At 40.8% G+C, this 23277-nt stretch overlaps 1 long non-coding RNA gene across 2 annotated transcripts; it reads right to left on the bottom strand.

The window, feature by feature from the left end:
- Positions 1-440: 440 nt before the first annotated feature.
- Positions 441-9348, bottom strand: LOC121929287. Of its 2 annotated transcripts, none has more exons than XR_006103641.1 (4): positions 9237-9348; positions 6883-6938; positions 6429-6501; positions 441-1132 (listed from the first exon to the last, which is right to left on the bottom strand). It is a non-coding gene; the product is annotated as an uncharacterized LOC121929287 (long non-coding RNA). The 2 variants fall into 2 exon arrangements; XR_006103642.1 differs by lacking the exon at positions 9237-9348 and adding an exon at positions 8543-8628.
- Positions 9349-23277: the final 13929 nt, after the last annotated feature.

Raw genomic sequence — 23277 nt, forward strand, 5'->3', positions numbered from 1 at the left:
TTTCAACCTCATGTACAAGGATAAATGATTTCCATAGTTTTCTTCCTGCTGCAGGAGAACATGAATAATTCATCACAATATTCTCCATATAGTGGGAGCCAGCATAGTGTAGTGGTTTCCGCATTGGACTATGACACTGGAGACCAGAGGTTGAAACTGCTTCGGGTCACTTCGGAGGTATGGTGTTTAAATGCTGCATGTGTCCTAAGAGGCCAGAAACCTAAGGACTGGAGTGCAGCTTTGGTACAGCTTCTGGCTTCTTAAGATGCATGTGTCATTTAAACAGCATACCTCCAAAGTGACCCGTATCAGCTTTATTTTGGCCTGTCTGTACAGGCCCTCCATTAGCCATGGCTCCACTGAGTGATCCTGGGCAAGTCACACTCCCTCCTCAATATGACATCCCTTCAAATATTTAAACAGGGCTATCATGTCACCTCTTAACCCTTTTTTCTCCGGGCTAAATATCACGAGCTTTTTGCCAAGCAAGTAGGCATGGCAGATAATTTATGGCACAGTGAACATATAGTTACTGTGATGTCAAAAGCGAGAAGCACAAACAGGGAAACTGTTGAGAAGGATAATGGATACAAGTAATGCCCACTAATTCACAGTGAGAAAGAGTATCTTGGTGCATCAAGAAAATGGTGAACTGTTGCAAGATTTTTCACATTCCAGGAGAAGTGAAATTTTTTTCACACAAACAACAAAACTTGCTTAAACCTTCTCCAAGATTTTTGTGCCAAAAAAATGGGAAGAAACCCACAAGTGTTTACAGTATATTGGGAGAGGGGGAGAGGTGCTGTTTCTGTACATTTTGGTGCAAAACTACAACACATTTTCCACAAAATATTCTGAAATCAGAACAATCATGAAAATTGTGCAAAACTATTATCATCCATCAGGGACAGAATTATTATTATTATTATTTATTTCATTTATATACCGCCATTCCTATGATCATGGCGGTGTACAACAATTACATAATACAAAAGTACCCAAACAAACCTCCATATTATTACAAAAAATACAATTCAAAAATCCAACATACAGTCAAATAACACAATAAAAGCAGCTTAGAATTCCATAATACAGTGTCCCACATGTACTTTTTGAAGTGCTTCATTCTTCCCTGAAATAACAAAGAATGAAATAAGAATGAAATAAGCAGAGATTTACAGCTCTAATGCACACAAACATTTCAAGAGCAGCATATTGCAATAGTAATATCGCAAAAAATCACACCTGGACAATGAGGATTTGGCATTTTTGCAGTGGGCCAAATTTCCCTCCAGCCCATTTTGAACAGAAAGGCCATCAATTGAGAAAACAATACTAAATCCTACCAACATCAAAGACATTAGAAACACGGATATTTTCATGGGCATATGGAGAAGAGGTGGTTTTGATCTTGGAGGAGATTTACAATCTATCCCACAGATGTAGGGCTGCTGTCCCAGGAGCATGGTGGACTCTCCTTCTTTGGAGGTCTTGAAAACAAGGTTGGATGGGCATATTTCAGGGGTGCTTTAGCTATGTATTCCTGCATTGCAGGGAGCTGGACAAGATGCTTCTTGTGGCCTCTTCCAGTGCTACGATTCTATTACAACAGCTCTGCTTTATACTTACATGTCCCACATGTACTTATATGTCCTACAATCTAAAGTTCAAACCATTTTTCTACATTACAGTGAAAACAGATTAAGGATACCAAGTTGGCAAGCAGTTCGGTTGAGTGTCGGAGTACCTGAATGGCAAGAAAAAACCCTTAACGATGTAGTGGAAATTCCTTGTTGAAATAGAAAGCTATAGAACGATGGAGTCACCTTTGTCAGCCAGAGAGATAGTTTTTAAAATAGAGGCTTGGAGTTTAGAAAAAATTAGAGCAAAGGAGTAAAAAGAGCATCATGACCCGTAAGAAGCTGGCACCAACAGAATTAGACGTAATATACACAATTTAAGATAAGGATACATTGTTGATATTCAGAAACAAGGTTAGAAGGAAGCTACTAAATTCCTAAAGGAGGGGGTAAGGAGTGATGATGCAGTTTTAATGTATGCATGTATTTCTGTTCTGATTGTAAGAATTCTGTATGTTTAAATTGTAATTAACCAATCAGGTGTATTGAAGAAGCTTCTTTGTCTTCAATAATATAAAAAGAGCCATTTTGTCTTGTTTGGGGGCCTCAGCTTTTTGGAACTTGAATTCCACTGAGTTCAATGTTTTCCTTTGTCGACAATTGGAAATAAACTTATGGATTTTCAATCTACTAGGTCCTCTTGTCAATCATTGCTATGCCAGGCCTAGATTTTTAAGTTTCCTGAAATTTCTGTTACAACGAAAGCAAAAGCTATTTAGGAAAATCAAAATAAATCTATAGAACAAATGGAAAAGCTTTATGGCTTAGGCCAGTGCTTCTAAGGCTGTGGGGGTGATGGCAATTATTATATTTTACCAATGCACTAGGGACTGGCACTAAATGTGTGCCCACTGAGTACAACTGTTTCTTTCCTCCCCTGCAAATCCTTGACAGACTGGCAGCCCCCCCCCCCCCCCCCCTTTTTTTTGCTAATAAAATGACAGTCCAGGGAATCTGAAAGTGGTTAACAACAACAACATCAACAGCAGCAGCAATATATAGCAATATAGCAAGTACACTTCTATACGGCTTATCAATGCACTTAAGCGCTCTCTAAGTAGTTTACAATGTGTAAGCCAAATGCCCCCAACAAGTGGAGTACTCATTTTAGTCACCCACAGAAGGATGCAAGGCTGAGTGGACCTTGGAGCTCCTGGCTGAGATCAAACTCACAACCTTGTGGCTGTAACTGTGACATTAATAATATTGTTTATTTCTTTCCCTCCTCAAGGTGGGGTACAATGATAAAATACAAAATACAATTTAAAAAGTAAACACATAAAACCAACAGTTAAAATACAATACTATAAAATCATGAAAATACACTCATATAATACAGTCTTTAAAATACACCAATTAAAAAATCATGATGTAAAATTGACTGGGTAGGTTTGCCAGAAGCAGTGGTATTACTAGGGGGTGCAAACCGCACTGGGTGCATCCCCCCTCCCTACTACATGCCATTTTACTCGCGAGTAAGCCAGCACCTGGCAGGGAAGAAAGATGCCCAGAGCACTTCCCTTCCTGCCAGGCTCTGGTTTACTCCTGAGTAAAATGGTGCTGGGCAGGGAAGAGAGAGTGCCCAGAGCACCTCTTCCCTGCCAGGCACCAGTTTACTCACAAGTAAACCGGTTACTGGGAGCAAGGTGAGGCAGTGCCCTGGAACCCTTGCCCCCCCCCCAACCACATGACATCTGAGTCAGTAACACCACTGGCTAGAAGAGATGTGTATGTAGTGCTTTTTAAAATGCTATCAGCATCTTCAGCTGTTGAATCTCTCCCAGCAGGTCATTCCACAGTCTGGGGGCAGCAAACAAAAAAGTCCTTTGGGAAACTGCTGCCAGTTTAGTCCTGGCTAGGTGGAGCAAACATTTCCCAGAGGACCTGGGTGTACAGGGTGGGTAGTATGGAAGAAGGCGATCCTGTGGGTAACTTGGACCTTTTAAACCATGTAGAGCTTTAAAGGTAATAACAAACACTTTGTACCATGCATGGAAAGTGCTGCAAAACTGGCCTTGGCAGGGCACAAAATACCTAGCCCTGATCTAACAACTGTGACAGAAACATTGGTAAGAATGGGGTGTAGAAAAGCAGGTGGTGCTAAAGATAAACGCAACTGAAGAAGAGGAGACAAAGAAAAAGGAAAGCATTAAGGCAAGTTGTTTTCAAAACGATTTTCTCCTCTCACTGACAAGGCTTTTTTTGTATTTAGAGAGCTCATTGTTGAAATGCAGGAGCAGAGACAGCAAAAGAATGGTTGGGGGGGGGGGAGGTTAAAAATAATCCAAATATGAGGTGATGAGGGTTGGTGTGTTGAGAATAATAAACTACAAGGAGGTGCTGAAAATTTTGTGAAAACTCAATGCAAAAGCATGGCAGCCTCTTTTGAGAAGGCAAGTCATCTTGAATTACTGTACTGTGGGTTCGTCTTTTCAAAGGCCCTTGCTGTTCAGATTTTTTTAGTGTGAACAAGGGTGATGCTGCATTTGCACATCATTTTCACTTATTGTTCCTGATGCCAGTACATTGCATAATGTGCCTAAGTATTCAGGGTTCATCCATCGAGATCTTCATTTAATGTGCAAGAATGTCTCCTCTAATTTTATTTTTATTAACAGCCAAGCAGAAAGTGACCAACTATAATAAAGCTTACTTCAGCATCAGCATCTTGACATTGGCCTTACCTTTCCATAACATTGCATATACGGGTTGACTCTCCTTTATCTGGAATTCCAAAATCCGAAATATTCCAAAATCCTTAATTGTCCACATAGGTGGTTGAAATAGTGACACCTTTGCTTTCTGATGGTTCAATGTACACTTTATTTCATGCAAATTTTTTTTAAAAAAATATTGTGTATAAAATCACTTTCAGGCTATGTATATAAGGTGTATATGAAACATAAATGAATTTCAAGTTTAGGCTTGTGTCCAATCTTCAAGATATTTAATTATATATGTATGCAAATATTCCAAAATCTGAAAAACTCAAAACATTTTTGGTCTGAAGCATTTCAGAGAAGGGAGACTCAACCTGTACTATATTTTCAATTGTATGAAATTTTGCAAAAGAAGAAGAAGAACGTATGTTTTCTTTTTAAACAGCTGCTCCCATATGGGCCTGTCCAAAACTTTTTAAAAATTCACCCCATGTGAGTCAACCTAAATTTAACATTCTCAGTGAATGCTCTGTTGTATCGACACCTCACAAACTCACAATGACAATGATGTGCACATGTGACAGGACTTTCTCTGTAGCAACTCCCTGACTGTGGAACTCATTGCCAAGGGAAGTTAGGTTTGCTCTAATTCTTTTGAGCTTGAGGTAGATCGGTAAAAGGGTGTTGTTCAGCATGGCCTTTGGCATTTGAAATTGCTTTGTATGTACCCTACAACTGTCCTGATTAATCCTCTGTCATCTCACTTTTTAGCTGATGTGAAAAGGTCCCAGTTTGTCTCTCTTCTCTTCCCACTTTTCCCCTTTGTCCTCAGCTTATTTCAGTTGTTGTAAAAAGGGGGACACTTAACAACAACAACAACAATGTCTAGGAACCACAGGATGGCCAAGACCTGCTTCCAGTAGTAGAAGGAGAGTAAGCAAGTCCCATTGCACTAGTGGATCTAAACTCTTCCTGCTTCCTTAAAAACTCCTTGAATGCAAACAAGACTCTCCAGTTTTGCTTAGAACCTTTGCTTGATTTAGTGGCAAACTTGAAATGAAACTGAAAACTTTTTGGGGATTTAGGAAACAAAAGCATTGCTGGAATATGTGTTTCCTTTCTCAATCCTTCTTTATGGGATTAGAGCAGAGCAGCTCGCAAATGTTGATGGTGTGTCCATTCAGGTTTCTATTTTGAGCTTCAGCCATGCAACATAGCATTTGAGAGCATGAATTGGGGGCTTACCTACATCCTTGGCTTTGAATTTTCACTGAGCATCCTTTCAGCTCCTGAGCTCAGTGCCAGCATAGATGCACTCAAAATGCATTTCCAAAATTCAGGCCAACCATATGCTAAAATGAATTATTTACAATCAAATATGCATTGCTTTCCAGAGCATGTGGTTAATTTCAGTGTAAAGTATATCAAAGCACCACAGGAAGCTAGACAAAACTAGTAACAACATGATTACCCTAGAAGCAATTTATGGAACTATTGTTGGATTTAAGAGACACTTCACTAGGCAGTGCAAGAGGGATAGCAGAAGGACAGATCCACCATCAGTTCTCCTAAGAGACAAGCCCCATTCATTTTTTCTGTTGGTGACTGTCATCCAGCAGCCCTTCCACCCAGCTGAGGAACACCAATATGTTAAAAACATGTGGTTTTTGTTTTCCTCTCCCCTCCTCATCCCCTTCCTCTTCTGTATATGGAAACTGCTCTGGAAGCCTTTCCAGCTGTATAGTGGGGTTTAAATACTATCTACAACAATAAATGAGAATGTGTATCTATCTGTCCCCCCACTCCTCCTCCTGTTCTTCAAACTATAGAATCTTAGCATTTTTGGAACTTGCATGCAGAGAATATCATAAGAAAAGCAGGGTTAGACTCAGAAGAAGGAGGAGTGAAGATAGGAGGAATGAACATCAACAATCTAAGACATGTGGATGACACCCTGCTACAAGTGTAAGATATCACAGACTTGAAACATTTTGTAAGGAAGCTCAAGAAAGAAAGTGAAAAGGCATGCTTGTTGCTGAACATAAAAGAAAGCCAAAATAATGACCACAGAGAAACTACATAAATTCAACCCAGACAATGAAGAAATTGAAATAAAGAGTTCCCATACCTTGGATCAAACATTGATCAGAATGGAGACTACAACCAGTAAATCAGAAGAAGACCAGGAATAGAAGGGGCAGCTATAAAGGAATGAGACAGGATCATAAAGAATAAAGATATACAACTGAACACTAAAGTTAGAATCATCCAAGCCATTCTATTTGTTAGGAAGGATAGAATTAGGGGAATTTAATTAGCTCAAATATTACGAGAGGCGTGTCCTAACAACGCACGCAGCGGGGTCATGTCCCTATGTGTATACCAGAGGTCGTCTAGTCCAACCCCAAGAAACAGAGACTTGGATGCCAATGAGGTGCAATTAAAATATAAAACATTTATTAAACCCACACAACAAAGGGATCACACACACACACACACACACACACACTCAATGCTAAAGTAAGGGAGGGGTGAGTTTGGGAGTAAAGGAGAAAGGATAGAGGCACCGTTGGGATATTTACCTTAGGAGTCTTCTCCAAAGCGACAGATGCGAGGGATGGTGGATTGTGAGACACGGCTGCAGGAACAAAAGGGAAGCGGCAACCGCGGTGGTTAGGAGCTGAGTTCTGGCGGACAAAGCTAACTAGAGGCCCGAATGACAGTGAGCTTGGTTTCGCTCAAGTGATTTCAGCAGAGCATGAGGCTCCAGGAACTCAAGCTCGGAGCGAGATGCTCTACAAGCAAGTCAAAGCTCAACAAGCCCACTGGAGGGCTGGAAGTGGGGTCCTTTTATACCCCTAAACATAACCTCAGGCTATGGCAGCCTGGCGAACAAAGGCTTGATGACTTTATCTTTATCTGGATACACAAAGAAGAGGTCTGGCACTTTTCAGGAGGGGACAAATATCTTGATGGCTGAGCCGTTAAGCTAATCACTGGCTCATCAAGGAGGGAGCTACTGCTATTGTCCTCCTGCTTTGGGCAGCTTGCGAAACTAGTATGGCAACTCCCAAAACTGCTTGCTGAAAGGTTTAGAATCTACCTTTTTTCCTGTGACCATGCCTAGTAAGGCTGCTGGCTACGTGGTCAGCTCACTCTTAGGGTAATGGCAGCTAGCGATGGGGTCAGTCAGGGGTCATAGATTCAGATCGCATGGCACCCAAAATTTTATATAAAACCATACTTGATAACATATTCCCCAGAGATCTGGGTAGCAGAGAAAGCAGATAAAAGGAAAATCAACCCATTTGTGGTGCTGGAAAAAAGAGGTGAGGATACTGTGAACAGCCAAAACGGCAAATTAATGGGTCCTTGAGTAGATAAAAGCCAGAAATCAGACTACTACCCTGGAAACCAGGGTTCAGTACCAAGCTCAGCCATGAAAACCCCTGGATGATCTTGAGTGAGTCAGATGCTCTCAGCCTCAGGGAATGGCAATGGCAAACCTCCTCTGAACAGATTTTGCCAAGAAAACCCCGTAATAGGGTTGCCATAAGTCAGAAGTGACTTGACAACAACAACAACAACAACAACAACATAGCCTATGTGCAAATTGGATGAATTCAGTTAAGTCCAAAAGGCTTTGATTTAAAAAGACCCTTATGTTTTGACATTGTACTAGAATGAGACCAGCATTAATGACAGTTAGGCCTCCGAAGGGAGAGAGAAAGAGTATCTGATAAGTAGGTGACACAGCAGAGAAGTCCTTCTCCCGTGTTATTGTACAATGTATGGCTTCCACTGGTGGGCATAGAGGAGAACCCCTCCAACAGACCATTTGAAATTCTGAGGATATCCCACAATGGGGAGCATTATGCATAAACCTCTCCAAATCTCTCTGTGCAGTTTTTGTTTTTTAGAGGCTGAAAGAAAGGGGATTAGACATACTGCAACTTTTAAAACATCTTTCCCCTATTGGTAAAAGAAGAAAAGCTAATTCTAAACAGGATAAAATTGGATGGTTTGAGACTGAAATGCTTTCATGAGCATCTGCAGAGTCTGTATTAATTGTAGCATGTGGGATTCAATGTCCCGGCACCACTTCTGTCATCTCGGTGTGCGCTGTCTCAGCAAGTAAAACAGGCATTGACAGCAACTCTGTTAAATGCTACCCTTTAAGCAGGCATCAAAGCAGAAATGAGTACAGATGGCTCGGTTGTGAAATTTCAAGGAACAACTCACCTTGCTTGGATTGCATTCATCACAGTTTTTGTCTCCCTGGCTCACTTCCCACAGTCTGCATTGCTACGTCAAATGTGCCTTGCCAAGTTGTCAGTGCCCTGATCAGTTTGTTTTACTAGAGTTGGACCTCATGTGACAACAGTCCACATGACTGGGGACCAAAAGACTGTTCAGTATTATTTGCTTTCTGGCTGAGGAAATGATTTCCTGACATCGAATAAACCACACTGAGAAGAATAACATAGCAAAAAGACCCCCCCTCACTTATTTCCTGGCATTTTCATACCCCCAAAATGTATGTATGCATGTACTTTATATCCCTCATTTCTCCCGATACAGGGACTCAAGGTGGCTAACAACAAATTTAAAGCAATACAAATTAAAAGCAAGACAAAAGCATTTTAAAAGTACAAACACATTTTTAAAAAATTAAACAAAGATCAGGGTTTGATTCAGTCACAGAAACCCACTGGGTGACCTTGGGGGAGTAACATACTCTCAACCCTTGAAAATCCCATGCTACGGTCATTTTAAGGTCATCAAAAGTTGGAAACAACTTGAAGGCACACAACAACAATAAATGGGCTCTAAAGCCACAATAGCACTAGATATTTGTTTCCATTTTCAGATTCCTAAACTAGAAATGGAGAACTTCTGCCCCAAAGAACAAATCCAGACCAGGAGGCCAACTCACCCATCCTGCAGAGCACTCAGATCAAACTGCTTCTTGCTCCTCAAAGCTTCAGCTTTCAGAGAAGAGAGAATGGTCAAAAAAGTAACTGAACAAATTATTTTTTAAAAATTCTGGTCACCGGTGGGATCTATACACGGCAATGTCACACCCAACAGGAGGAATTGCCTGGTAACCAGTCCTTTCCCATCATGTAGCTTCATCACTGGAGTGTTGCCTTCAGTGGTGCTAATCTAGTTTGAGATCTATATAAATATTTTTTAATTTAAAAATGTGTAGTTCTTTGTGGGAGAAAATGGATGGGATCAGAATGAACAACTCAGAATGAACAACTCATGCAGTGGATTATGTCTTTGTGGTTCAGAGAACTACTAGTGTAGTTACACAGGAGTTCTGGAAAGGAGGATAATGGAATGAGATTGGGGTTATGCGAGGGATTTGTTGCTCTATCTGCAGAAAGCCGTTGCACAAAGAGTGACTTGGTACCTTCTTACTCTATGTCTCCCCAAATATTTACAGTGCTGTAATCCCTGGTTCTAACAAAGTAAGTTGCCAAGAGAATTTCAATGGCTCCTTTTCTTTTCTTTTGCATTTTTTTTACAATCTTGAACAATAAAATCATCATTTTTATTATGTTCTGCCCCTGCTGTTCCTGATGCATGTGAGTTTATCACAGAAACTGTAGCTACATTTTAAAGTATAGTGAAGATGCGGCTCAAATTTTCCTCTCCTTAGGTAATATCTGTTGGGTTTCTGATTTTATTGGAGAGATATTGGAACTGTAATCTTGAGTTTTATCTATCTACATTATCTGATGCATTTGTTAGATGGTTCAGTACATTGACTGCTGGGTTAATTCAAGCAATTTCAAGGAGAATTAGGCTGGACTTGGTGGTGCTGAACTCTACCAGAACTGACCTGTTGAAAGGCTCAACACAGCTCTCTAAATCTATGGACTCTCCTGGAGGGTATAATTAGGATTAGCACCTGCACTTCAAAATTTTCCCACTGTATCCCTCAAGGGACATCTGAATGTAAATCTATTTCCTATAGGAATTCCTTATCCAGGTTGTGATATATGTATTTATATACCTTCTTGGGTCTCCTTCCCTGTATCAGGCCAATATGATGAGGACGTGGTTTTGCAGAGATCTTCAATGTAAAAAAAATCATGTCTCCTTTCTCAGCATCATAGCTGAAAAAATTATGCAGAATTGGGGAGCAGAAGTTCATAACTACACTGTCAGAATTGCTACAGTTTATCTTAAGCTTCAGACTGTCACAGTAAGCCAATATTTCTTTTGAACGATAGCTGAATATTTTAACAAATATCAGGAAATAAATATTAGCTGACTTGATGTGCATGCCTCATGTTATTTATAAAACACCACATGCAGTGCTAGTACAAAGAGAGAAGTCGAGAAAAACATGGAGAGAGTGCATTACACAATTATCAATGTTTGAGATCAAATTTTCTAGGAAACATAGGCTTCACAATCATCAACCAGCCATCTGTTCCATTAATGTATACTGAAGAGTGAAAAGTAATTCTAGAGAAAATTTGTGGCATTTTGATCCTTTTCTTTTTTAAAAATGTGTTGGAGTCAAAATGTTTGGATTTCAAGAAATAAATACAATTAAAGACCACTATGTGGAACTGACAGTGTGAAGATTTGCTTTGCATGCAGAAAGTTCCAGCATGCAACTTTCTAGGGGGGAGGGGACTGGGAAAGATTCCTACCTGAAATTTTGGTAGGCCACTAACAGTCCATGCTAGTGTTTTCAAAACATCAACAAGGAACAGTTGAACTTCATGATGGGCAGGGTTAATAGTCAAGAAGCAGCTATTAAGCAGTTTGTGTTCCTGCTAAATACCAAATGGAAGTATTGATTTCACTTAATTTAGCCATTTATTTCCTCTGTAAAATTAACTTATTGTACATAGCACATACATTTCATAGAATCATAGAACTGGAAGAGACCACAACAGCCATCCAGTCCACCCCCATTCTGTCATGCAGTAACTCACAATCAAAGCATCCCTCACAGATGGCCATCCAGCCTCTGCTTAAAGACCTCCAAAGAAGGAGACTCCACTACACTTTGAGAGATTGTGTTCCACTGTCAAACAGCTCTTACTGTCAGGACGTTCCTCCTAATGTTGAGATAGAATATTTTTTCTTGTAGCTTGCATCCATTGTTCTGTGTTCTAGTACCTGGAGTAGCAGAAAACAAGTTTTCTCCATCCTCAATGTGACACCCTTTCGAACACTTAAACAGGGCTATCATATCACCTCTTAACCTTCTCTTCACCAGGCTGAACATATCCAGCTCCCTAACCATTGGATTGTCCAGGCCATATTTTAATAACTTTTTGCATGGATATCATTGGGGATCTTGTCAAAGGTCTTACTGAAATCAAGATGCTCTCAAAATCATGTACATGCTGAGAAGTAAACTAGGCCCCAAGGCTTTAATAGAAAGCCATAACTTGACCTCTTGCTTAAAAGGATGACTCCAGAGAGGCTTCCAGGGCATTCTATAAATGGGGTGCCACAGATGAGAAGGCCCTCTCCCATCTCCACCACCATTGTATTGTCTATCCTTGGTGGGACACAGAGGAGAATCCTTCCATCAGATCTCAGTCTGAAAGCAGAGATATATGGGGAGAGGTGCCTCTTCAAATATGCCTCCTGATATATTATAGCAGTATAAATCAACAATGACAACGTTTTAAGAGGAGGACATTAAGAGGAAACATATTGTCCCTATGCATCTTGGAATTCAAAAGAAGCCCACTCAAGGGTGAGAGTAAAATGTTAGAGCTGGTACACGGAAGTCACAGAAAATAACTTAGATTTTTTTAAAATCCTGATAACTAGGGGTGCATCTACACTACAGAAATAATGCAATTTGGCACTACTAACTGCTATGGCTCCACCATACAGAATCCTGAGATTTGTAGTTTTGTGAGGCATCAGCACTCTTTGGCAGAAAAGGCTAAAGACCTTGTAAAACTATAAACCCCAGGATTCAATAGGATGGAGCTAAAGCACTTCAAGTGGGGTCAAACTGCATTATTTCTACAGTGCAGATGCACTCTACGACTAGGGTTGCCTGCTCTCCTTTATTACAAGGGATGTCCCTCATTTCCAGGCCAGAAAATATGGCCCTTACTCAGGTATCCCTTATGATAAAGGATGTCCCCTACAAGGGCTGGAAAGCTTTTCCTTTTAATATAGTCTGCATAAGATCACCTCCACTCAAAACCCTCCCCTATTTCATGGTGTGGACCCTTATAAAAAGGTTTGTGCTATAATCTCCAAGACTACAAGCTAAACATGAGTCAATATTATGATGAAGCAGTAATATGACTCTAGGCTACATCAATAGGAGTATAGTGTCTAGATTGAGGGACATACTAGTACAACTCTATTCTGCTTTGGTCAGACCTCACCTGGAATATTGTGTCCAGTTCTGGGCACACAATTCAAGAGGGATATTAAATAACAGAATCCTAGGAGGGAAGAGACCTCAAGGACCATCCAGTCCAACTGCCTGACATGCCGAAAGACATAAAGAAAGCACTCCTGACAAGATGGCCACCCAGCCTTTGTTTAAAAACCTCCAAAGAGGGAGACTCCACCAGATTACAAAGCAGTGTGTACCACTGTCAAACAGCTCTTACCGTCAGGAATTTCTTCCTACTACATTGGAATCTAAGTGCCCCCTTTTTTTTTTTGGCAGAGGAGTAATCTCAGTTCTTCTAGTCTAGTTTAGGGGGCTTGGGCTTCCTTGCATCCCCTATTCCAGGACACAGAGTCCCAGGAAGAAGTGGTCAGCACAGGAAAACAGTGAGTTAGAACCTGTGATTCCTCCCATCCAAGTACTAACCAGGCCTGACCTTGCAGGAGCTTATTGCATTTAACAAAGAAGATGGCTTACCTCTTCCAGCTTGAATTCAGGATCTGGGATGCCCCCGAACATTATTATCCCTAAATCGGCACCCATCTAGTTGGGATGCCACTGCCTGGATGCATTCTGGGTCGAAGCATCACTCAGCCAGCACTTTTTCAAAGTCAGGGAGCTTCTGACTTAAAAAAAATGGCCAGCTGAATGAGGCTTCAACCCAGGATGTATTAGCTGGCAGCATCCCAGCTAGGTAGGTGATGATTTAGGTATGATAACATTTGGGGGCATCCCAGATCCTGAATTCAAGCTGGAAGAGGTAAAGTGGCTTATTTTTTATTGCTATAAGATCCTTAATTTCCAAGATCAGATGAGATCAGTTGTATTCCTGACCTTGAGATGTGGGATTACAGTGCCTCAAAACCTCAACCACTGACCATGGTTGTCTGAGGAAAATGGGCTTTCTAATCCAACAACAGCCAGAGATTCAAGATTGGGGACCACTGCTTGAAAGATCCCAAGCAATTTAAATATTCCTGAAAATGCATGGGACACATTTAAGGGAGATTTAGAGCTGAGCATATGTTTACTGGTTTGTTTCCTCAGTGTAACAACATTTACCTGTAGCTTCTCTCTTGACGGAAAATTGGCCAAGTCCCAACCATTGTTCTTGCTCTGATGTCAATTTCCTTTTCCAGCTCAGTGAAAACGTACTGAGTGATTTACACAGTAGGTTCTCTTGAAGAGAACAGCACATAAAACACCATTTTGTAAAAGAGTACATTTCCAAACAAAAAACAAAACAAACAACCTGAACGTTTCAACAATACTTTCATGCTTTCCTTTTGGTTGCCTTTTTCAAACCATGATTGACAGTTATCTGATTGGCTTAATATCAAAGCCAATGGCTCATAAAATCAGAGGGAAATTAAACACCCTTAGCTCTGGGTAAACACTCCGGGAAATTATTGCTGTATATTAGAAGCTGATTATTATTCAAGAACAAAGCCTGCATCCACCTCCTTAGGATATGCTCTCCTGGGTATTTTTCTTTTATGAGTCTTTTGTTTCCTGGAGTCCGACAAAACAATTTAGAAGTTAAAGAGATGAGAGTCAAGCTTACGTGGCTTAAGATAACCAAGGGAATTTTACATTGTGGTGAATTTCAAAGCAGACTGGCTCAAAAGAACAACTGGTTCGCCCAGGGATGAGGAAAAGTTTGCAAGGCTGGCAAGAACCCACCAGAGGACAATGCTCCAGCAAGCATTGGTGGGTGCAAGGGAATTGCTGTTGGTTAGTTCTGTGACTGATATCTGCATTTGCTAAATCATTCTGCTTGAAGAAAACAAAGCAGCAGGACAATAAAAATTAATAAAGCAGTAGGACAAGACAATGGTCTATGTTTCTACAAAAAGTATAAAAATTTATCAGGAATATTTGGAGTGGGCAAAGTGTGGTCTGTGGGCCACATGCATCATCCCAGAGCCATGTTGTGATTCTCTCTCCCTGGGCCACCAGGAGTCTAAAAAACATGTAGAATGTTTTTCTGAGGGTTGGTTTTTTTTTTTTTTTTGCCCCCTGATGTTCAAGCCACTCTCTCTCAGCCTCAGAGGATGGCAATGGCAAACCCTTTCTGAAGGAGCTTGCCAAGAAAACCCTTAGGGTCCTGTCCACAGGGCTCCTGCAGATAAAGGTCATGGCAGTGTCAGCTCCGGGGACAGGCCATCCACTTTTCTTGAGCTGTTCAATTTGAGGAAAGGGGATGGGTAAAGTATATTCAGAGGTTGCTTTGCCAGTTCTTTCCTCTGAAAAATGAGCTATAGCATCTAGTATTTGTCAGTGATCTCCATACTGACAAAGGCTGTGGTGCTTAGCAGAGATGTACCAGGTGAGTGTGGGATTGTGGCTGCAACAGGTGAAACCCAAGTGACACCAGGTGACACTACACTGAATGACACCACACACTTAATAGAGTGGTACACCCAGTGGAACTGGCACAGCTGCTGGGTAAGTGAGAAAGGGCAATGCCTCCCTTTCTTGCTTCCTCGACACCCATGGCAGTCCCTGCATGGGGCCTCTGGAGGCCACAGCACTGTGTCCTTCAGCAGCTGCCATTGCTGGGGCCAAGGATGTCTTCTGTTCAGAGTCTGGCATGGCAGTCACACCAGACCTGAACATGACATCTGCAGGCCAAATACACTCTCCCTAGCAGTGGTCTGGAGCACAGTGGGCAGCTGGTGGGGAGGAGCAGGCAAACAAGGCAGCAGGAGGGAGACCAAGACACTCTGCCCCCATCCTTGCAGCTCTTTCTGCATACATGCAGACCAACATGCATACATGAAAACCACTGCTGCTTAGTTTCCAAGATCAGACAGAATCTGATCTGGTGCTTTTAGGGTATTGGAGTAATTTAACCACTCCCTTATAAAAACACTTTTCATGTGGAATATATTCATGTTTGCAGTGTGGGTGAACCTATTTCTCTTTTTTGTGGGACAACAGGCACACATGCAAACCCCTCTCCCCAAGGCTGCTCACCCCATCCTGAATTGGTACAATCCAGCCAAATCTTTACCACTTGAGTCTTTGGAGTGTGTAAAGATATGCCATGACTGCTGCACTTCCCTGTAGTGTTGTTGCAGTTCATGCTGGCATTGTGAAAGAAGAGAAACCAATGTTTTATATTCATGATAGAAAATACATTATTAATTGTAATTAGTCCTGGATCAAACCATGCCTGTGCTGCTAAGACTGATCATGGTTCCGCAGCCCTGAACCATGAAATATTTAAGAATAAATCAAAAGTTCCTTCAGAGATTGACAGAAGGGTATTTTTTAATTTTTCAGATTTCACATTATTAAATGGAAATAGTGATGTACCTCTGAGGGTATATGTAGCTGGGGCTAATTAGCTAGAAGCCCGAAGGCATAATCAAATTCACTCTGGTCCAGTAACTAACAAATAAAGCAGGACCTACCACAGTCAGCTCCAAGGAAATGATGCTCGCTTGATATGAAAAAAATGCCATTTCATGCAAGTAAGCAATGCTTGCAGGACATTAAATGCTACATGCTTCTCTTCATATAAACATATTTCAAAAGTATGCATTTGGCATACCTTAGGAGTTTTAAGATTTTGCTTTTAACAGAAAGCTAGGCTGCTACACTCACAGGTATGGGACTAAATTTTATTGTTAGTCCTGACTAGTGTAGAGTCAGTTGGATTTCCCTATGTGTTGACTCATCATTCAGTACGATTTAATGGGTCTGCTTTCATTAGGACTAACCAACAGACAAATTAAGAATGCAGGAGATGTAGATGCAAGAATGTCTCCATACCCTCCAACATTTCACAGATGAAAGCTTGGACACGTGTTATCAAGCCACATTAGAGTGTAGTCAAGACAGCAAAAGTTCTCAGGATGCCAAATGGTCTCAAAGACTTTCTCATAGTAAGCAAATAACCGCTGAAATTACTTGTTGCTTCCTTCAATAATGAAATTAGCTTAAAAAAATCACACCCCTAATACTACTCTAATTACCATGGTTGAACCATTTTAACTACCATGCATGAATTTTCTGGAATCCTGAGACTTGCAGTTTGGTGTGGCACTAGAGCTCACTGGTAGAGAATTCACAAAACTGCAAATCCCAGGATTCAGTTGGATCCAGCCATGGCAAATTGGTATGTAAGTGGTATTAATGTTTTGTAAACTGTCTTGAGTCCCTGAATAAATAAACATAACAACAACAACAACTGCGTAGTGTGAAATATATCTCCTTCGGCTTTTGACTGGAGTGAAGAGTCAATTCAAGGCCATTGACCCTAATCTTTTAACAGAAGTACTGATTGCTATCTTGCTTCCAGTCTCTGTCCAGTGCCCTAAACAACAAAAGCATTGCCCACAAAATGGGTTCCAATTCAGTCCTCTTTTGGCTCCTCCATTGTCTGAGATGTGGCAGATAGGCACTAACAACAAGGGCTGAGATCCTAGATAGCTACTCTGGCTATGTCTACACAGGCCAAATAAAACATTTACCTAGTTTTCACACTGAGCTGTCCAAATGATGAACAGAATGAATGAAGAGAATCTAGACCTTTTCATTACCTTGAGGCTTTAATCTTCAGAAAATAAGTGGGGATTTATCCCAGTTTTGAGTGGACAATTTAGATATTTGCATGCTTGCATGGACTGAGCTACATGGTGACATTGGTGTGAGGATGTGTAAAGTAGTTCAGAAATATGTACGTTGCAGACATGGAGGGTGAAGGGAGAAAAAAGCCTGGAATGTCCCCAGCCATCTGGTCACTCATGCTGGAATTTAGCAGACTGAGCAGTATTCGAAAGGGAAAACTGTGTGTGGACAGTTCTCCTAAACTTGCATCAGTGTGTGTGGTGATTATGTAGACAATTCTATGGTTGCTGCAGATCAGAATAACTTAAAGGTAAGCTGAATTTTCCTATCAGTGTAGACATGTCCTTAGTTAAATATAATAGGTTCTCCTGCCCTAATCCCTCATGATCATGCTTTATCAGGCAGCAGCTTCTGTGAGGAATGGTTGTCAGTTCTCCTGTCAACCAAGGCTTAGTAGACTGACATTTCCACTTGGCTTTCCTCCAGCAACCTGCATTGCAACAATCAGAAGCAGGATCCCTGATGCAATTCCTCTTTGCACCTGAAATCACTGGCAGGAGGATAATGGAAATGGCAATATGCTCCATTCCAATCTCCAGGAGAACAGACCTTCATTGCTCACAGTGACTGCTTTCTGGTGAAGCAAAACTGGGCAACCTTTACAATTGTGGCAATAGTGTCACAATTGTGAATATGTAGGGACTGTGAATTCAAATCACTTATGGATGCATAACTCTAAGTTACACATCCATTGTCTTTTTGGTTGTGGCTCCCACAGTTTGGTACATGGAGGCACCATGCTATGTCTGCATGCTTTCAAGCAAGCAGTAAAAGCAGCTTTTATCCAATCAACTTCTTTTCTTTTCTTTTCTTTTCTTTTCTTTTCTTTTCAGAAAAGGTTGTTTGAGGCCTGATCTGCTGTTACTCCTGCTTTTCACTATTGTTTTTGGATTGTATTTTTAAATGTTTGTTCTGTTGTAGCTGTTTTGTTGCTGTACTATTTAAGCCAAAATTCTTCAATCATATTAAAAGAAGGTAAATTATCCTGTAAATAATCCAACAGATAAATAAGATGTAACAATAGCCATGCTTTATTTTATTTTTTTAAGTGCAATTAATTGTTTATATGCCATTATTTTCCAGATAGTTTGGCAGAACATTGTCAATTTGTACAGTTGTTTTGAGAGCAACAGTGCCCTCCATCAAGTGATCCTGGAAATTCCTGCCCAGTCTCTAAACCACAACACTTACTGAGTTTCATATGTCTTCCTTGTAAAGCAGTAAAAGCAAGGAGACATAAATATATCTGACAAAGTCATCAGGGATTAGAAAACAGAATCTGCCAATAAATATGGTAATTAGGTAATTTGAGACTTAAAGCACAGGGTTATTTGAAAATGCAATTTCAGGACGGAGGGCCCAGGCCTGAAATTTCTGCCATTAAGGAGAATTATGATAGAACTGAAACTTTTTAATGACATTTAAACATTTTTAATGTATATATATATATATATATATATATATATATTGTGAAGTTAATAACTTTTCTGTCCACTGTGAGGAAATATGCAGTGATGAAGCGACATAGGAAAGTGATGCCAATTCCAGGAGCTTGTGATCATGAGTTCAGTCAGGGCTGGCATGAGATTTTGGGAGCTTGTGGTGAAGTACAAGATGGTGGCTATTCTCTATTGCATGTAGAAAAGCCAGTTAGACTCATAGTTAATTTCAACAACTATGATGGAATAATGTCCACCAGGCAGCAGGTTAGTGCAGGCAATGGATGAGTGTTACTTCCATGTCAGTGGGGTAGTAAATCCATTTTGGGTTTTAGTTTGAGGTTTAAAGGAGCTATCCAAGGTGCTAAAGTCATTTGAGGACAGAGTTTGGAAACTGTGACACACTCTTTAAAGGTCAGACAGAGGGTGCATCTAGTTTGACATCTCTTTAAGTGTTGTAACTCCATCCCTTGGAAAGAGATTTTTAGTTTACAAGGTCTTTAGCCTTCTCTGCTAAAAGATGCTACAAAATATGTTGTGCCTCACAACAGTACAAATCCCAGTGTTTTGTAGGATGGGCCCATGGCAGTTAGCTTTAAACTACATTATTTCTACAGTGGAGATGCACCCTAAAAAAAAAATTCAATTCCCTATTGACCTGAAAGCCACAGCTACCAATGATTTCACCACTGCATGTCTTGCTGCTTCTGAAGAGCAGCTATGCAACTAGAAGTGCCTGAGTGATGTGTGCATTTTGTGAAGATTTTCACCCCTATGAAACACATCCTTTTTCGCGGAGAGTATTTGCAGCATGCTCCTTTCCCCAAAGCCCATTAAAAGTATGAATATCTGCCATCACTCTAAACTGGCTTCATGACAAAATGAGAATCAGTGGTATTGTTGGATCACTGTCTCTCCTCCAATATCACCCATAGCATAGTTGAGGCAGGGTTTGCAGAGTGCCAGCGCCCATTGATCAGTATGGATATCACTGTATGCCATCTTGCAATCTCGTGATATAGGGAAGGATGTAGACATTTTAATAAAATAAATTAATATTGTTCGCCACCACACTCAAGTAGGCCACTTTGCTCTGAGCTCAGAATGTGGTGCCCAATGGTGATCATGGGACACAGTGCCTTCTTGTGACCCCAGAGGAAGTGACTGGTGGCATCAATGGATGCACCAATCAGCTGAGCAACAAACATTTCAAACTGCTACCTGGCATGGGAATGGAGGGTTCTGGATCTTCTGGAAAGATCTGGAGCAACTGGTGATGCATTTTAATGCATTTTAGAAGGGGTGTATTATGGTTAATTGTTGTGTGGTTGTGCAAATACATTATTATTATTATTATTATTATTATTATTATTATTATTATTTATAAAGGTTTATTTATATTTATTGTGTTATTAGTGATATTGTCAGATATTTGAGCCAGCATGGTGTAGTGTTCTGAGTGCTGGATTATGACTCTGGAGATCAAGGTTTGAATTCTGGTTTAGCCACGGAAACCCACTGGGTGACCTTGGTCAAGTCACTCTCTCTCAGCCTCAGAGAATGGCAATGAAAAACCTCCTCTAAAGAAACTTGCCAAGAAAACCCCATGATAGGTTCACCTTAGGATTGTCATAAGTTGGAAATGACTTGAAAGCAACAACAACATACCCTGGTTCTGGTGCTAACCAGGCCAGACATTGTCCGGTCTGTTCACACCAAAGCCAGGGTTTGAGGATAGGAGGGAGGCCATTTTATTTCCCCCATGCAGACAAGGCCCTGACTTTCAAAATTGCTCAGTATACCACTACACCTGGATCATGACTACATGCATTCTTCTTTCCAGTAATACTGCCTTGAAAGAGGCAAGTCATCAGTAGAGTTTACTTCTCTTTCGGATTATGGGCTCTAGTCTGACTGCAACAAAGAAAACTGGAAATATACCAGACAGGGACGTATCCAGGGGGGGGGGTTTCCTTGGGGTCCAGACCCCCCCCTTCCATTAGAAAAATGAATGGTGTGTGTTGCTGCACTGCTGCACCCAAGACCCATTATAATGGTGGCACTTAGTCTGGACCCCCCCCCCCCTTCCTAAAATCCTAGCTATGTCCCTGTACCAGAACAACTTTGTAAAAGGAAGATCAGAATGGTATGTGTCACTTTCCCCACCATACTAACCACTTGGGCTATTTTCTCACATTGGCCTTGACTAATAATAACCTTGTATAATTTCGATTCTTACTTATGTTTATCTTTAAGGTATGGCTGGCACTGCCTTGGAAGAAAGGGAGGTATCAGTATCAATTATTTGTTGTGATTCATCCTTGTCCAGTTAATGTAAACACTGCAACTTAGTGATTAGAACAGCTACTGCTAATTAGCTCATTAGAATAGATAAAGTAAAAACTGGTGTGGGTGTGTGATAATGGGCTCTCCCATTATTTAGACAACTCAGCTGAAGGACATAGTCCCCTTTCCAGGTAACAAAAAGGTTAATGAGGTAATACTGTTAAATTGCATTTATTGGGATCAGTGTCATGGCGATGATGAAAGACAATTGTACAAAGAGGATGGCCACTTGGGCAGAACACAAATCATTGAGATCATTCTCAGCAGAAGGTGTAAAAAAAGCCTCAAGTGACCATGAGGCAAATGAGAAGAACAAAAAGAGACAAGAAGGCTGGGTGTCTGCCACACCTAGGGACACTTGGTTGAGGCTGGATCATGAAGTCCAGACTTCTAGCTTGTCCCAGGGGCATCCAAGATCCAAGGGCATCCAATTGTGAGTAGCATAGGACAAAACGTGTAGCTAAACGCATTAGTGTTTATATTTGTGATCTTAGCTGAACATGACCAAGACTGTTCTTGAACTTTATCACTCTAAATATGCTTGAAGAGGCTGCCCTTCATGTAAGAGATACTCTTTTACATTTTAGATTACTGCTTAGAATAAAGCTTCCTTTACAAGCTTCTACTTTTTCACATGCTTGTTTGGTCTCCTCTCCCACAAGGGTGACGGGAAGAAAACCTCTGCAGAGTCAGAGGTGGAAAGTGCATGTTGAACCCACAATAACTTCCCACTTAGCTACTAGGTCACATGGGTTAAAATCAGTGGGTGGTGGCACCTTGTCTAGATGCCCTCAAGGGGTACCATCCCACTTGCCAGAAGCAGGAAGGAACCCACAAATGCAGGACAGGGTAATTGGAAACAAATGCCACGTGTGACAGACTGAAGGAGAAGCGAAATACATAGAGAAGGGAGAGATAAGAACCCTTGCAATGTTGCTCAGTGCAGAACAGGAGCTACACAATTGGCTTGGAGTATCTCAACTGTTTCTTTCCAGGGCTCCCAACGCAAGAATGGAGATGTGGGTTTGCTCTGTAGGACTTGTTTACTTTTGGTATAGGAGTTCTATTTGTAACATCTGCTTGCTTAAGTTAATAAATTTATTAAGCCTTCCATCCGTTGGTGTGTTCATTGTCTCCGTACCAAAAAGAACATATTGCCTTTGGCAAAAGACTGGGATATTCAATAAGTCATTTCTACTGGATAGGGACATGTAAACATATGCCAGCATTACAGGAAATAGCCTTCCTATGTAGTGGAGATTGATGGGTGGAGACACCATCTAAAAACAGCAAAGAAAAAGAACAAGGCATAAATGTATAGTCCCTCTCTACTTATGAATTGCCATTTCCCTCATTAAATTGCTGGGAGTGTTTTTACTCCAGTAATTCCTAATGAACACTTCATGTCTGACTCAGAAAATAGATCTTCTGATGCTCTTAAAACTCATGGGTATCCCTTAAGCTCTGCAGGCTTTTGGCCAAACTGTATTGGGGTGGAACATGTAGCAGGAACAACTCCTCCTCAACAGATACATAAATGTTTGTATCATGATGGCTATAATAAAAACACAGTAACACTGGTCTTAATCCAATCTGGTTTTGACATGTATTTATCTGTCTGTAATAGAACTGCACAAGAATGCCGATAACCAGAAAAGGAAAGAAGCATATCACTTAAAACATACTGCAATGAGATACAACATTGATAACAAAAATAAAAAGGTGTACCACTGGTTGTTGTTAACATGTAATAAGTTACAGGGTCAGCCTGGACAATCTCTTAGATATCCCTCCCAGATAGGGTTGCCAGTTGTCCCTTATTATTTATTTCATTTCATTTAAAATTACATCGTGCCTTGTTCCCAGCAAGGCAGTCAAGGTAAGATTCTGGAAGGAGAGAGAATTTTGAGAATCAAGAGTTTAATTCTTAAATAAATAAATAAACTCTTCTTGAGGGCTTGTTGTTGTTGTGGTTGAGATGCAGTTTCTCAGAAGCCATTATTCCAAGGATATTTTTTCTTCTTTTTTCTCAGTCTAGCTAAAGGAAAGAAAGTAGCTTTACAGAATTGTCTGAATATTCTTCTTCCTTTGTTGTTGTTGTTCCAGAGGCCATCTTTCCACCTCCACCCTAGAGAATAACATTATGCCTGGAA

The sequence above is a fragment of the Sceloporus undulatus genome, chromosome 4 (assembly GCF_019175285.1).
Source record: "Sceloporus undulatus isolate JIND9_A2432 ecotype Alabama chromosome 4, SceUnd_v1.1, whole genome shotgun sequence".
Lineage (NCBI taxonomy): Eukaryota > Metazoa > Chordata > Lepidosauria > Squamata > Phrynosomatidae > Sceloporus > Sceloporus undulatus.